This window comes from Sinohyriopsis cumingii, chromosome 14 (assembly GCF_028554795.1).
Source record: "Sinohyriopsis cumingii isolate HCF-2022 chromosome 14, ASM2855479v2, whole genome shotgun sequence".
In the NCBI taxonomy this organism is placed as follows: Eukaryota; Metazoa; Mollusca; class Bivalvia; order Unionida; family Unionidae; genus Sinohyriopsis; species Sinohyriopsis cumingii.
Window position 1 is genome coordinate 41,967,923 of NC_142974.1, and position 17,968 is coordinate 41,985,890.

Consider the following 17,968-nt stretch of genomic DNA (forward strand, 5'->3'; position numbering starts at 1 on the left):
CCTGAGCAAACTCCTGTTCATGTCACCCAACCCTCATCGAAACGAACCTGTGAAAGACGAATATTCGTTTCCTGTGCGTTTGTCGGAATACTGCGACTTTGAAAATCGTCTTCAATCGTTCAAAGGAAAATGGCCAAAGTATCTGGGAGGACCGACCCCCGAAGAATTAGCCAGAGCCGGATTTTTCTACTTGGGCGAAGGAGATAAAGTCAAGTGCTTCAGTTGCGGTGTGTCACTTCACCACTGGGAACCGCAAGATTCGGCCTTCGTTGAACATGCTCGATGGTCACCGAATTGTCATTACTTACCCTTAGTGGGACCGAGACATTGAAGTAACTTTTTACCATAATCATCTGTTCATGGATACTTTACAAGAGAACATTCGTGCTTTGCCTGTGGAGTTGAGAGAACGCATTTATCGAGAACTGGTCAAAATACAAGTGAAACGTAAAGAACAATTGCATCCGATACGTCACCGGTGTTTGAACCACTGGTACCTGAAGGCTATACAAGGATTGATTCAATTGAAAGTGTTCCATCGGACAGACATTGATCAACGATCCTCTAGTTTTAAAAAGGATTGGTTTGGTATGGACGATTGTAGTTACATCATTGTAAACGTACTGCATCGAATTCCAGAGGAAGAGTTAACGAATTACCAACATCTTGAACACAATGTCAACTTGGTGAAAGAGGAAACTTCTGAACGAATTGTAATGTGTAGATTAGTGACTCAACGATTTAAATTCGACACTGAAGTGAAACCATGTTTGTGCAAAGAGTACATTTCTTGTGTCAGACCAAAGAGGATTTAGTATGACCTATTCATGGATACTTTGCTAGAGAACATTCGTGCTTTGCCTGTGGAGTTGAGAGAACGCATTTACCGAGAACTGGTGAAAATACAAGTGAAACGCAAACTCAAAGTGATTCATCCGTTTTTAAATTATGCTCTGTTCCAAAGTACAAGAAGACTGATTATGAGTGGATATTACATTAGGCACAAAGTTAAACGAGGCTATTGGCTACCACCCAGCGATTCCAAAAACAGTGTATATACTTATGGATACTTTACAAGAGTACATTTTGGGCTTGCCTGAGGAGTTGAGAGAAAGGATTTATCGAGAGTTGGTGAAAATACAAGTGAAACGTAAAGAACAATTGCATCCGTTACGTCACCAGATCTTTAACCACTGGTACCTGAATGGTATAAGAGGACTGATTCGTCAGAAATTTTTTCACTGGTCAGACCTTGTTGAATACTTTCAGTATATGAATGATGATGATGGGCTAGACGTTCGTAATTTTGGTTACTTGGAGATTCACTTACTGCAACGTATTGAGGAAGACGAGTTAAAGGATTACCAACATTTGTTACATGGAATCTGCTTAGAAAAAGACGAAACATCTAGACAAACTCTGGCGTTTCAGTTACAGTATGTAACATTTAAATTCCCTACTGGAGAACGAACGTGTTTGGTTAGAAATTACCTTTATTGCTTCCGAAACAAAGACACTATAAAATCAAGTTGCCATGCCACGGATTATGTCACATATCATTCAACAGATTCCGTGGAAGGAACTCAATGACCATATTCAAACCGTGGATCATTACCATCAATTATTACAAGAACTGTATCCATTCAATTTGGGACGACAAGTGGTGTGTGTCTTAGTGACTTGTTTTCTGGGATTTCGTTTACCAGCCGATTCTTTGTGGACTCTTTACGATCAGTACTTACCACCTCCATGGCCTTAAATGGTCACGAAAAACTCCTTTTGTTCAAAGCCTTGCGTTTTCATCTGGATACTTCTCGACCTCAACAGGAAAAAAAGATTCGTCAACTTTTAGCGACCCAAGACGTGTATGACGATGTGTGTGTAGCTTGTGACTTACACCCTCATTGGACAGATGTTCGTGATTGGAAAAAGGGGGGTTTTGAGGCTTGGACCCAAGAAGTGGCCCAGTATGCACAAGAGTTGTTCAAGGAAAAAAGTTACTTTTCAACCTGTGTTAGTGACGGTGCCAGAAGAACCCGTCACCGAGAACAACCACTCGCTTCAGGACAGGACTGTCATGGACATGCCTGAAAGGTCATTCCGGGAGGACACTTGTGTGACAATACCTCATGTAGAAACTGTAAGAACATTACACACTGTCCCTAGGACATCTTGGTTAACCAAAACATGTTGTACAGACACTTGTTTATATTTCACTTTGATCGCTTTGCTGTGTTTTATATTCCTGTACATCACTATTTGGGTTGTATGTATTTTTGTCTTTCGTGTTCATATTTGAAACATTCAATAAACGTGTTCTGAAAAAAGTATATAAACTCTTGTCTTGTTTGTTTTTTCGTGTCACAAGTGACATTTCTCATACCATGGCTACCTCTGCTGTCTCTGCTCCCTCTTCCTCTACTGTCAAAGTCATCGACGAACACTTAGATCGTGCCAGTTGGGAGGCTTTGTATCTTCGCCATCCCTTTAACATGCTCATTGCTGGACCTAGCGGTTCAGGCAAAACCGAATTCGTCAAACGTTTGATCGAACATAAACATCATTTGATCGATCGGCCACCTCAACGGATCGTGTGGTGTTACAAAGAGTGGCAATCGGCGTACAGCCTCTTGCGAAAAAGTCAAGGCGATTCCATCGTGTTTGTGGAAGGCATTCCTAAAGAAGACGATGGCATCGTCTCTGACTCCCGTAAAACCCATTTGGTCATTTTCGACGACATGTTAGGAGAAGACGAAGAAGAAATTAAATTGTGGTTCACGCGCAAAGGGCATCACCGTAATGCCAGTGTCGTTTACATCACCCAAAATTTGTTTCAACAAAGTAAAGCCCATCGCACCATCAGTCTCAATGCGCATTACGTGGTCTTGTTTAAAAGCCCTCGAGATAAATCGCAAGTGCAAGTCTTAGCCAAACAGTTAGGAACGCCTTGGCTGACTCAGGCGTACGACGATGCCACTCAAACGCCACACGCCTATTTACTCGTCGATTTGAAACCTACGACCCCCGAGGATTTGCGATTTCGTACCCACTTGTTTCACCACTGGTGCCAAGACGGAGGGCCTGTCCTGTACACGTCTCCGTCCTCGACTTCATTTCACTCCCCATAAAAAAATCTATAAAAACCTCAGACCCTTTTTCGTCTGTCTCACACAGTGTGAACATGACGTCCCTTCAGTCACATCTTCCCGTCAAATTGATTCGTGCCTTGTATGGCATCAGCCGAGAAAAAGATCCACAAACACGAGCCCGTGTCTTAGAAGCTAGTCTGAAAGAAGTCTTACGATGGTTCACGGTGACGGCACGTCAATTACTCCAAGGAATCATTCAGATTCCTCATCAAACCCAACGCTTTTTCGATCGAAACAAAGTCGCTTTGGTCCAACTGGCCGATCCCCGCATCGACACTCAAACCAAAAAACAAATCATTTTGAAACCTGGAGGGAGCGGTACTCTAGGAGGGGTCATCATTCGCTCACTCTTAAGATGGGATCCTAATGCCCCCAAAGTTATCCCCAAGACAAAAGTCCAACGAAGCCCCAAGAAGAAAAAGAAAAAGACCAGGTCCCCAAGAAGAATAACTTCTCCAGTGGCAGGACCCTCCTCTTACCAGACACCACCACCATCACCCCGGAAAAAGAAAAGAAGCCCCAAGAAAAAGAAACAGAGAAAAAGTCCTCAAAAAAAGAAAAGTCCACAGAAGAAAACTAGTCGCAAGAGAGGCACTTCAGCCAGGACGCAACCTTACACTCGCAAGCCACGACCTGCCACAACGTCTCCGGCAGCCTCACGTTTGTCCACTTCTCCGTTGATGTCACCAGGAACTGAAGAGTACTTGGAGACGTTGATCACACCAAGAACTTCTCCGTTGATGACCCCCAAAAGAGCTTCCCCAGTGGCAGGACCTTCCAATTTAGCAGCAGTGGCTGCTGCTCACAAAGTACCTTCTCCCAAAATCAAAGTTCAAGAAAGATCGGGCATGTTACAAAGTTTACTGGATTTGTCCAAGCAAGAACTGGCTCGATTTAGTCCGTTACGTACCCCTGCACGACGTGTCATGCCTGTCCTCAAACTGATAAAACGTAAAGACAATCAGTGGCGACGCGTTCCAGTATAAAAAAGGCCTGTGACCGAGTAGGGTATCAGTGTTTTTAGGTGCTCCTAAAGACTCAAAGATGTCACCCTCCAGAAAACCCCAAGGAAAGAAAAGGAAAGGACTACCACCACGTTTAGCCAAACATGGGGACCTGTTATCTGTCCTGTCCAAAGCTTCTCCACCCCTACGAAAAAAACTCATTCAAACGGCCTCCAAAGAGGTCATCGATACCGTGTGCGAATGTTGTTTGAACGTTTTGAAAGGCACTATCCCTTTGTCCAAACACCAGAAACAATGCTTAGGCAAACATCGTCACGTTCTTCGGAAAATGGTTCAAAAGAAAGTTCCCATTCGTCAGAATAAGAAGATGTTGGTCCAACGTGGAGGTATTTTACCTCTCTTGTTAGGCCCCATACTGAAAGGAGTCTTGGGAACCATGTTGGGAGGACTGATGGGAGCAAGATAAAAAGGCCTTCGGAAGTCCCAAGATCTCAGAATTCATCCCTGACAACCCCATGGAAGGACGAAAACTAGCTTTAGTGCCTTACAAACGATGGATGGAATACCATCGGTGGCAAGAACAACGCACCCCGCATTTACCTCCCAATCCCAATTTGAGCGAGATGTCCCAGTTACAACACGAATTGCAATCCTTGCTGGATCGCCAAGATTTGTCCGAAACAGAAAAATCGCAAAAGTACGGTCAACTCTTACAAAGACTGCAACTCTTTCACCAGAAAGCTTTAGACGAAACAGCTCTACCCACTTTGAAAGATTTTAAGACCTTGATGAAAAGTCCAGCACCATCACCAGTACCAGTACCAGTACCAGTACCAGTGGTCAAGACAGAAAAAGGAAAAGAAGAAGAAGAAGAAGGGTTTCAAACTCCACCCGAAAAAGTACGCAAGTTAACAACACCACCTACCTCCAGAATTGGATGGATTAAAAAGATGATGGCCACCCCTTCTTCCTCACAAGAGAAAAAGAAAGTGAAGACAGAAGTGAAGACAGAAGTGAAACAAGAACCGATATCCCCCGCTCAGACATCCTCCTCCTCCTCTTCGACACCTATTGCTGGCCGCACACGCAAAGCCTTGCAATCCAAGAAAATACCCCAAGAGAAAAAGAGTAGCCTCTTCCAAGAGTGGGTGCCTTATTAAGACACCAATCAACACAAAAAAATGGAAAAAGTCTTAGCTAGCATTTACTACGATCCCTCGCATCCTGCAGGTTACGCAGGAGTTCAAAAATTGTATCGTGCTGCCAAAACCCGACTGAAAAGTCTCCGTTTACCTCAAGTGCAACGATGGTTACAAGAACAAGCTACCTACACTTTACACAAACCCATTCGACGCAAGTTTGCCAGAAGTCGCACCCGAGTGGAAGGTATCGATCATCAATGGCAAGCCGATTTAGCCGATGTCTCTCATTTGGCCAGCTACAATCGTGGTTACAAATATTTGTTTTGTGTCATCGACGTCTTTTCCAAATTTGCCTGGGTCGTGCCTTTGACTTCCAAATCGAGCAGCGAGTTAGTGCGAGCCCTGCAACGGGTGTTGAAACAAAGCGGTCGTCACCCTCTTCGATGGCAAACGGACAAAGGCACCGAATTTCTGAACCAAGCTTTCCAAAAAGAATTAAAGAAACGTGACATTCATTTTTTTACCACCGAGAATCCCGAAACCAAAGCCAGCATCGTGGAGCGTTTTCAACGCACTTTGAAAGAACGCATGTGGAAATATTTTACGCATCACCACACTCTGAAGTACATCGACATCTTACCGCACCTGGTGCAAGCGTACAACCAATCTTACCATCGAAGCATCGGACGTGCCCCGCAAGACGTGACTCCCGACAACGAAGTGCTGGTGTTCGAGCGCCTGTTCGGTACGTCCCCGACGAGGGCTGTCCCTAAGAAAAGTGGAGAGTTGGCCGTAGGAGATTGGGTGCGCATTGGCAAAACCAAACGCACTTTCGACAAAGGTTACTTACCTAACTGGACGACCGAATTGTTTCGCGTCACTGGACGAGTGCATGGCCGTCATCCTGCCGTCTATAAATTGGAAGACATGAACGGAGAAGTACTCAAAGGAACGTTTTATTTGCCCGAGTTACAACGTGTCACCAAAAAAGAAGACGACGTGTACGACATCGAAAGCATTCTCGAACGCAGAACCCGTAAAGTGGGCAAACGACGTGTCAAAGAAGTCAAAGTACGTTGGAAAGGATATCCACCCAGTTTCGATTCTTGGATCGACGCTTCGCAAGTCATCGACTATAAAAAGAAGAAGTGACCATCATGCCCTTTCACACATCAGACGCAGCTACGTCGACCAGTCCTTCTTCCCCTAGTTCTTCTGTGCAAGATTTACAAAAACAACCCTTGTGGGTGTGGTGTGGAGAACGTGTGCCTAAAACGCAAATCGTCTTTTTCTGCCAAATCTTCGTGGTGTATTGTGTCATCGGGGCAGCCATCGCCAATTTGAGTTTGCAACAAGGAGACAAACAATTGTGGACCATTTTATTGAGCAGTTGCATCGGTTACCTGCTTCCCAATCCCTCCCTGAAATTCTCCTCGAACGGGAACGTTGTGTCCAGTGCCAGTGTCAGTCACCACTCCAATAACAACCAGAACCCCATTTTGGGCGGAGACACGCCTCTGACATCCACTAACCCCTCGGACAGTCACAGAACTCTGGAATTATGAGTCACCAAAACCAATTTTACTTAACCTTACCCAGTGACAGTTCCATGGAGGTGTTTCCCAACAACACGTTGTGCTGTTACACGGCCAAATTACCTCAAGCCATCCCCTTAGATCACGAAGCCCATTGGGAAGTGGCTTTAGTGGAAATGATTCACCCGACCCAAGTTCACAATGTCATTCCCAATCAAAATAAATTCGATGTGGAAGTTCATGACGAGCCATTGCAAGAGTACTTGGATAAGAATGTCAAATATGACAATAAAACCTATAATGAGAAAACTAAAACGTGGACCTACCACTTTGTGATTCTCCCAGGCTATTATTTCAGTGGTCATCATTTGGTCAGCGCCATAGCCTCCAGGTTTAATGGCGTGTTTGGGAAAGCTTTTGACATTGTCAAGAACAAAAGTGTCACCCTGGAGTACCACAAAGTAGCTCGTCGCTTCTTGATGAAATTTGAGCGAAGTAAAATCGTGTCCATTGAATTTTGTCCTGAATTGTTTGACATGTTGGGCGGTAACATGGAGCTGAGGAAGAAATTAGAACAAAAAACACCACCCGAATTACCCATCATTTACGACAACGTGACTTTTGGCCAGTATTTTAATAGCCCGGTAGAACTGAACCAAGGACTGAATTTGATCTTTGTGTATTCCGATGTGGTGGAATACAACGTGGTGGGACACACCTCCGTGCCGTTACTGCGTGTCATTCCTTTCAAAGTGGATTCTGCCACGAACGCTGACGAGGAAGGTGGAAACACTTACCACGTCCACCGCGAATTTGTCCATCCTCACTATTTGCCTGTCAGCAAGTCGTATTTGGACACGGTCAACATTACTATAAAAGGAGATTTGGGACAAAATATTCCATTCACCAAAGGAAAAGTCACGGTGAAACTCCATTTTCGAAAACGGTTCTCTCACGACTCGTAAGTAAGTAAGTCATGTATCCAGTGTACCAAGGGGTGGCTCGACAGCGAGGACACGGTTTAGGAGACATGTTAAAATCGGCCTTTCGTTCGGTGGCCCCAGTGTTGAAACCGATGGTGACACGCGGATTGCACGCCTTGAAAGATGCGGCACTGACACAAGGCAAAGAATTTCTCCAAAATGTCATCATCGACAAACAAAACCCTAAAGAAGCCTTCATGAGGGCAGGCAAAAATGTCTTGCTGCAAACGGGCAAAGACATTTTGGGCCGACGAGACACACCTATAAATGCCCTGCACGCTACCGAGTCAAGCATTCAGCAAGGACAAGGCAGAAAGAGACGACGAAGAAGACAACACCCTTTCACCAGACTTCAAGCGAGAAAGGCCAAGAAAAGAAGAACCGTTCGAGACTTAGACGTTTTCGATTATTGAGACACAGCAACAACAAAAAATGATGCACCGAGAGTCTTGCGCCTGTTCCAAGACGGAACTGGATCTGTTTGCCATGCCCCCCACCATGATGACCATGCAAGAATCCCAATGGATGGAATTTAATCCCATCTCCTCACTGACCGATTCCGCTCCCATCGAATTTGAAATCAAGGGGCAGCCCGAAGATTACATCGATCTGAATAGCAGTTACTTGTACTTGAAAGTCCAAGTTCTAGAAAAAGATGATAGTGGAGTAGATGACGCTGACGAAATAGCTCCCGTCAACAATTTCATGCATTCCTTGTTCAGCTCAGTGGATTTGTACTTGAATAACAAACTAGTCAGCAGCAGCATGGATACATACCCTTACCGTGCCTACTTGGAAAATCTCTTGACGTACGGAATAGATGCCAAGGATAGTCATCTCAATGCCTGTGTGCTGTGGGTAGCTGACGAAGCGGGCAAGTTAGAAAAAACAGATGGAAGCAATTCCGGCTTTGAGGCAAGAGAAAGCAAAATCTTAGAGAAGAAGAGTTTAGAACTGATGGATCGTTTGCATTTGGACATGTGGTTGCAAGAGAAATATTTGCTGAACGGGGTCAATGTCCGCTTGAGACTGAATCGCAGCAGTGCCGCTTTCCATTTGATAGCTGCTGATCCTGCTAAGGCTCCTAAAAGCATAATCCAGGAGGCCAAACTCTACGTACGACGCGTAGAAGTGTTACCTAAAGTGGCAAACGATATCAGTCAAACGTTGAGCAGAACGACTGCCAAGTATCCCATCCGACGTGTGGAAGTGAAAACGTTCACCATTTCAGCTGGACTGCAATCCATAACCGAAGATCATCTGTTCCAAGGACAGCTACCCAAACGTTTGATCCTTGGTATGGTCACGAATTCAGCCTTCAACGGAGCCTTCAAAGAAAATCCTTTCAACTTTCAACACTTTTCAGTGAAGAAAGTCGAAGTCAGTCGTGATGGCAAGACCTTGTGTACCCGACCTTTCGAACCTGACTTTGATCCCAAAAAACTGAATTACTTGAGATCGTACTTGTCCCTGTACGAAGCCACCGGCCAGTTAGGAACCAACACCAGTCACGGCATTGAGTATGAGGATTATGCAGGAGGCTATGCTTTGTGGGCTTTCGATTTCACTCCAGACCAAGGCAGCGACGAGGGACATTTCCACCCTATAAAATCCGGCCAGATTCGTGTGGAACTTCAGTTTGCAGAACAACTGAAACAGACAGTGAACGTCATCCTGTATGCAGAATTCGATAATACCATAGAAATCAACAGTTTGAGAGAAGTCATTCTAGATTATTAGAAAGCCATGGAAGACTGTTATCCCTCTTTACCTAGTGGAGAAACTTTGGAGATGGAATGTAAGGAGACCGTGGAAGGAGAAGAATCTCAAGACAAAGACGAAGAAGTTTTGATGAAGTCGAGATGGCCAGAACAAGAAGCCCATTTAGTCTCCTGTTTTGCCAAACACTTGGTCGACAAAATAACGGAATTGATCAAGAAAAATTGTTATGGATGTCAAAACGATCATCCCAGTCAAATTCAACACGATAAATGCCTGATGTTAAGTCAAGAAGAAAAATTGGACGAGTATCTGGACGAAGCTTGGAGTCTCATCTCGGACGAAGTCGTGTTGCACCAGTGGTATAAAGACTTGCGTGAACATTCTTGTCCAGCATTAACCACTCAAGAGATCCATCGTATCGAAGCTCTCCTGAATCAGAGTGAGGAAACAGAACGAATAACCGTTTATTCGTCAGACATTTTCAAGCAAAATGTCAGGATCGAATTGACAACGTATTATTACCTGTGAAGAAGAAAACAAACACAAAAACAATGGATACCTGGGAACTTTATTACCTTTTGAACCACAGTTCGTATACGTCTTCTTGGAATCCTGTCGTCTGTGCTAAAGATGAACTCCCTCATCGCAAACCTAAAGACCATCAAGCTTACGTGATCAACACGGACGATAGTCATCTCCCAGGAACCCACTGGGTAGCCGTTTACTTTCCTCAAGAAGGCTGTGTGGAATATTTCGATTCGTACGGATTGCCCCCTTTGGAAGACGATATCATCGACTTTATGAGAAGAAATGCTCAGACCACCCGATTCAATAACGTGAAATTACAAGGCACAGATTCCTTGGTGTGTGGACAATATTGTGTGTATTTTCTGCATCATCGCAGCCTGGGCTATTCCTTAGAACATTTAGTGACTCATTTTGATCCTCGTTCTTCTGCTAGAAACGATGTGAAAGTAGATCGATGGTTTTGTGACCATTATGCTTATCTTTTGTCTCAAGCTAGGAAACGTAGTGTCCATCAATGGCCTAATGATTTCCAACAGTGGAAATCACAATTTCATTCACAACGTTGTCAGCCTTGTTTAAAGTAGATTGTATTTGAAGAAAAAAAATGTTTGGTATTTGAAAAAAATTGTTTGATGTTATAATGTTGGATTATTGTTAGAGTTGTTGTTAGTTAGTGTTAAGTGATTTTTGAATAAAAAATGTTGTGTTTTGAAAAAAAATGCCTTTGTGGTTTGTTTAGCTAGAAGAATGTTGGATTGATGCTCTTTCATTTCTTACTATCCCTCTCATGAACGTTGCGGCTCGAAAACCGTGTGGGGGATGTTTTCCTTCACGTCCGCGCTTTCACTTTAAGAACCGGGTTGTTCCCAGTCTAGCCATCCATTGTCGACTCATCCTCCTAAGAAGATGTGCTCCAAACTAGCTAAGCTCAACGAAGCCTACGTGAATCTGCATAGGGTCAGACACAGTCTGATACCGAAGCCAGAAGAAATAGAGAATGTGAGAATGTTAAAAATCACTGAAGACCTGATAGAAGAGCTCTTCAGAGAAGAAATGAACAGGGAAAAAGAAGAATGGACAGAGAAGTACAGACTTCAGAGACAGCAGCAACAACAACAACAGCAGCAGCAACAACAACAGCAGCAGCAACAGCCTGAAGCTGACAGAGGCTTTGTGGATTGTCGTATCGACACCAAAGAATTCTTCTTCTCTTTCCGAAGAAGCAGACCTATCACCAGAAAGTCTATCCTCAGAGGACATCGCATTCTTAGAAACTAAAAAAGAATGCCATAGCAAAACAAAAAACAGCCCTTTTCAGGGCTACCCAATACTCTAGAAAAGAAATAACGATCGATTTGCCAATGTATGTAGGTAGAGTAGTGTGAAAATAAACACTAACTCTAGCTTTTAAAAATGTGAGCGTATGAGTTTGTGTGATTGTGTTTGTAAGTGATAAAGTAGGTTGGTGTGGATAGTAGATTAAAATGATGTTTGTTTTTGGGGTTGTTTGAGGTGTATATTAGGGGTTAGATTGGATTGCTTTGCGTATGTGGATAGTCAATTGAAGTGATGGGTAGCATAAAAAAGTGAGCGAGTGTTTCTTTTAGGTCCGCGCGTTGTTGTTGTTTTAGGTCATGATCTAGGTAAGATGAATTTTATGTTTTTAGGGGGATGTTTTCCATCACGTCCGCGCTTTCACTATAAATTGAAACTCGTTCGGCAGTCGAGCTACCCTTGTTGATTGATCAACACCAAAAATGAACACGAGACTTGAGAAACTGTTGGAGCTTCATGTGCATCTGGAATATGCCAGGCGCATATTAAATGAACTGGCCGCGGAAGCCATTGTCGAGGAGGGAAGGATAAGAGAGGAGGAAAGAAGAAACAAAGAAGAAGAAGAAGAAGAAAGAAGATATAAAGAGGAAAGAAGAAACAAAGAAGAGGAGGAGGAAAAGGAGAGAAGAAATTTCAAAATCCCAGAGAGTGAAAATTGGGATTCTGAAGCAACATATCCTGCCTCTGCTCTCTCCCCTCAAAAGGTAAAAAGTAACTGGGGGATAAGATGTGTATGTGGCGCCAGGCCTGGAAGGTGCCACCATTAACCAGGTGCCCATGAAGTTCCAAACAAAACAGCCCTTTTCAGGGCTACCCAATACTCTAGAAAAGAAATAACTATTAATTTGCCAATGTATGTAGGTAGAGTAGTGTGAAAATAAACACTAACTCTTTATTAATAGTGGAAGTGTATGTGTTTGTGTGTTTGTAAGAGCTCAGGTATGTTGGTGTGAATAGTAGATTATGGGTTTCTTAGCAAATGTGGAGAGTATAGTTAGGGTTATATTATATGAAATGAGAAAAGTGGGATGTTTTCCTTCACGTACGCGCGATGTTCGGTCATCATCTAGGTAAGATCCATTTTATGTTTTAGGGGATGTTTTCCTTCACGTTCGCGCTTTTCGTATAAGAACCCACAGTATTCGTCGTTCAAACCATTCTGCAAAGAATACAAAGAAGATGGCGTCAAACCAAATGGACAAATTACAAACCTTGCAAGACGTTTTAGACAACTTAGGAATAATGGAACAGATGCTATTAAGACTGGTTGAAGACCATTATTCCTATAGTCCCCATCGTGTAAAGATGGAAATTAACAATTTAAGGAAAGCAAAGGACAAGATTAGTGGTGTCATGAAAGAGATCAAGGAGGAGAAGGAGGATGAAGAGGAAAAGATAAGAATAAGAACATGGAACGAAAAAATTGAAAAAGAAGAGGAAAATGAGAAGAGGAAGAAAGAAGAAGAAGAGGAGGAAGAGAAGAAAGAAGAGAAGGAGAAAAAAAAGAAGAGAAAGAGTGTTGGAGATAAAATAAGAAGTTGGTGGAGGAAAAGAAGAAATTAGAAGCAGAAGAAGAAGAAAACCCAAAGGCCCTTTTCAGGGCCAGCCATATTTCTCGAAAAGAGATAGTCTTTTGAATTGCCTACCCCTTTTTTAAATTTAAATTTAAATTTAAATTTTAAAAAAACTTTTTTTAAAAAAAAAAAATCCCATGTTAAATTTCCCTTGTCCGTATAGTATCCCACGATTTATTCCCATGTTCAATTCCCTTGTCCGTAAAGTGTCCCACGATTTATTCCCATGTTAATTCCCCTTGTCCGTAAAGTGTCCCACGATTTTTCGCCATGTTAAATTTCCATTGTCCGTAAAGTGTCCCAAGGGTGTTTTTAATGCTAATTCCCATTGTCCGTAAAGTGTCCCCCTTCACTACTGACGCGGGATGGAATTTTACCCACTGGGATTCTTGCGTCGTCATCATTAAGGGAGGCATGATAATTAGTTCTTCATAACGTATTCTTTTTCTGGTGATGTCTGTCCTGTCTGGATACAGTTAGACGTCTTTTTCTGCCTTGCCTTTGCTGTCGCGTAGAGGATGAATAAATTCATTCGATAGGAGCGTGATGTAAATTTATCAGTGTGTCTCGGCGACCAAGTAGTTCTTTTCTGGATGAACAAATTTGTTTGATTCTTCAGTAAATCTAGTTTGGGACTTTGTTGGTCAATCAGAACGTTTTGGAGAAATTCATTTCCTTGCGCTAGTCACCAGCTTTTAAACCAAGCAATTATCGAGCCACCATCGGTTTTAAGATGGATGCCATGGTAACAAAGGTCGATGTCTCCATATCTCCTGGTCCGTAACATCTGCTCCTCAGTACCCACGTTATACGAATTACAAACTGGTCTGGAATCATTTATGAAAAGGTAGTGTATCGAAAAACTTCCTCAGCTACACTACCTCGACCCTCGCTATATCGGGTTCTTTAGAATAGGTCTTTATATTTGGTGTGATACCCTGCTGAATCTGAGGACTGGTGCTCCACAGTGCCACAGATTTCTACCCCAACGAGATACCGTCTAATTCCTGGCTTCTTGTTGCCGACTAAGACCACTGGGTCGCTGAGTCGTCGTCTGTTTGTCTTTTGATCGCCGACTGTGTCAAAGACTTAGTCGCAGATTCGTCGACTGGATCGCAGACATGATTTCATACTGAGTCGCATAATCGCCGACTGTGTTGCACTCTTGTCGTAGAGTCGCCGACTGTGTTGCAGACTTGGTCGCAGAGTCGCCGACTGGGTCATAAACTGTGTCGCATAGTCGCCGACTGTGTCGCATAGTCGCCGACTGCTTCGCAGAGTCGCCGACAGGGCCTTTCTCTGGTCGCCGACTTGCTTGCAGACTTTGTCGCTTCGTTATCAGATCGTGAGAGAGAGAGAGAGAGAGAGAGAGAGAGGACAGTGCGAAATGGTATCTTCAGTCTAAACGTGAGGATTGTAGCAAGACCTCTGCGTTCTTTTGGTCGATGAAAGACCTTGTCCCTTTTGCGACCAAATATGTGCTGGCTCTGGCGGTGTCTTCACTTGTAAAAGGACGTCCTCACACATTACCGCTTTAAAATCATAACTTAAACTTGAACGAAACGAAAATTACATTAACGAAACGAAAATTGAAGTCCATGGGTTTTCCTCGTTACAGTAGTTTGATGGTGCTATTCCTTTAGAGAAAAGAATATTTTGTCCACTGATGTTAATATTCAAAAGAAAACAAGAAGCTGCACAAAATCCCGGTTAACGTGATAAGTGTTTCCTCCCTCGTAAAAGGCTTTGGCATGACTCCACTTTAAAAGCAATTACCTGAGCAAGGGGCTGGCTGTGTTTTTCAATAACTTAAACAAAAGTACCATAATAAGACGAACTGGTCCTTAATAAGAATAACAGCAGAGCTTAAAACGACGAACAGAATGGACTTAACAAAATAATTTTGTGCTGGGTCCAAAATTAGAGGATTGTGTGTATTTAGTAGCCTTAATTCATTTAAATACTGACGCGAAATGCTTTAATCCAATTCCTTCAGGTTCTCGTCCATTCAAGCAGCATCCCATGTAAAACTATAAGTCTATATGACAGCAAGTCAACAGGTCCTTATCCCATGATGCCTGCCATTCCTGAATAATACCCTAAATGTATGCGAACAGAACAAAGACGATGTTTCCATGCCTGTTGACAAGTCCACCCATTTTTGATTCTGAAGAACAAATGTTGAAATATTATGGATCCGATCTGAAAATGTTATGATGTATGGTTCACTGTTACGTGTTTAGGCTCTAATAAACATTAACAGAAGAAAGGGTGAAAACAACAAGCTTTTAAAAACTTCACAAATAATTTATTTCCCTGGAAAAACACTGTAAAATGGGGAAAAAATAAGATATTACAGTTTTAAGAATCAAATATATATAAAAAAAACAATCCAAGAATAATCCACTAATCAAATTTTAGATGTCCTAGTAATGAAATGTTCTAATGAAATTTAAGTTTGAATCCCGACGAAAAATCCAAAATGGAAGGCGATGACGTATAATGTGGTCAGTATAGTACTATTGTGTCTACAGTTCTTTGTTGATTCATAAACATTAATATTCCAATGTTTGAATTTCCCAAATTATTTTAGCGCAAAGTCTTTGTCCAAGAATTGAGTATGAGCACTCAAATATTTCCATGCAAAAGGAATTAATCTTTTAGAATCCAAATAATTTGAAAAAAATTAAAATATAACTCCAAACTGGGCACAACAAAATGAACACCGTGACATCAAGTGGTTTTAAGCCCAAACTGAGAAATATCTCTAAACATCACTAATAAATCTAACTACTGCGCAGTTTCGGAAAACCCAGAATTGGGAGATATGGCTGCTTACAATCTAAAGTCACATACTCCCAGTATGACCTTGATAAAAAACAATAATTTTACTTCAAGAATAAAATAAATATAGAAAGTTGTTTACTTGTCTCAGTGATTTCTGAACTAAGTCAAAAATAGAAACAGTGTTTCTATTGTGAGGTATTTATGAAAAGATTCAGGTCAAACTGAATTTTATGGAAAATATCAAATTCTTAGTAAACAAAATTACATTACATTGACATGTAATGAAATTTAAAATAAAAAATTCAAAACTTACAAACAGACAATTAAATAAAATCAAGCATAAATTAAATCAAATATACATAAAATTCGCGGATATGTATCGATGCCTTGAAAGAAGCCCCTGCTATTATCAAAGCGAGTGAATTATTGTACCAAGAAAAGTTGATGTTCGAGATCAAAGTGGCCATCATTCTACCTCAAACCGTTGATGACGTCAGCCGTCGATAATTCAGCCAAACCTCTCTTTGGCTACATTGCCTTTATGAAACAAGTGAATATGGCATGCTAGAAATCGTGGAGAAACAAGATTGGGTCTTATTTTGTAGATGTTTATGATTTACAAGCCAACAGATCGTGTCCGAATTTCAACAATCTTCATTTCTCAGATGCAATTCTTGATATTCTCAAATAAATCTAAGATATCCTTGTCAGAGATAACCATGGGAAAGTAGTATGACGAAATATACCAAAATATGCTAGAGGTTAGAAAGTCAACCGTACCAAGTGATGGAAATGCGGGAACACGATTACGATCGACGTTTGGCATCAGATCACGAATTTAGACGCATCGTCGAAGATTACATCTGGTGAACATCGAACTTTTAATCCGCGTGAAAATTTCTTTGGAAGACAAATAAATATTACACTTTTGTTGTACAAATTCGACGAATCTCAAGGAAAATAAATCATACACATCGATATGTGTTAGTCCTACCTTTGGGTGAGTAAATATGCTCCATTGCCAATACCAGATGATACAAGTATATTAACTTTGTCGCTTTTCTTCAACAGAACAGGTTAAGGGGATATGGATAAATACTGAGCTATCCTGACTCTTTATAAGTACAGACTATATTCATAAATATAAATATGCAAATATATCTCTCTTGCAAACACACACACACACACACACACACACACACACACGACGAGTATACATTAATCTTAAGATGCATCAAGAAAAGCCTGTTACTCAGATCATGACGCATAAAATTATTTACTCAATAGTAGATACATATTTAGCTGGAGTATCTACAAGTTAAATTTTAGAAATGGTCCACACTTTCTTGAAAGTGAACGTCTTATAATTATTCAACTTTTTGGTCAAAACTTTCAGTCTTTTTTCCTGTATCAAACAGTGCTTTAGTAACTTATTAAATTTGAAGCACGTCGTGTCCCATAAATTTTATATTTTTTCAATCAGAATATAGAAATGTATACCTATATCACCCAACTTGTCATATCCAAGAAAGCTATCACCTTTTTAAATCGCAATATTTGGCATATAAGTCACAATCCACCCAATTAATCGTTTCCAAAAACCGTTAGTAACTTCGCTTCGCTAGCGAAGGTTCTGATATGTTAGCTCTATCTACACCTTCGCGGACCGATCAGATAGATATTCAATTGTTCGGGTCTGCGAATTTTACTAGATGCAGAGGCAAACCACCGCATCCAATCAAAGTCATGTTGTTCAAATTTGAGTGCTGTTTTTCATGATCGAGACAAGGGGAGCACACAGCTGGAATGGATTCATAATTGAGGCATTTTCCACTGCCAATCCATGTTTGTACAAATACATCATTTCCCTCAGTACACCTGTAATGGATTCTCTCTGGTACGTAATCATACTTTCGATGTTAAACAAAGTATCCTACTGAAGTCAAATCCCTTCACTATTTTCGTCCGATGTACAATGCATCGCTGTTGCACGATATTGGTCAGTCGGCATTACATAGTAAGGGAGGCAACCCATGAAATCCAATAGATGTCGCTAGGACAAAGCAATGAAATATTTGATCCATCAGACGGTGGTATGGTTAATATATCGGAACCTTAGCTAGCCAAGATGTCACTAACTCTGAAATCATGAAAGAAGTGTTCAGTACTTTCGACTTCTTGATTATAAAAGTACATGCATTATCACTGATGATTTTTTTTTCTAAAAGATTGATTTGTTAAATTCTGT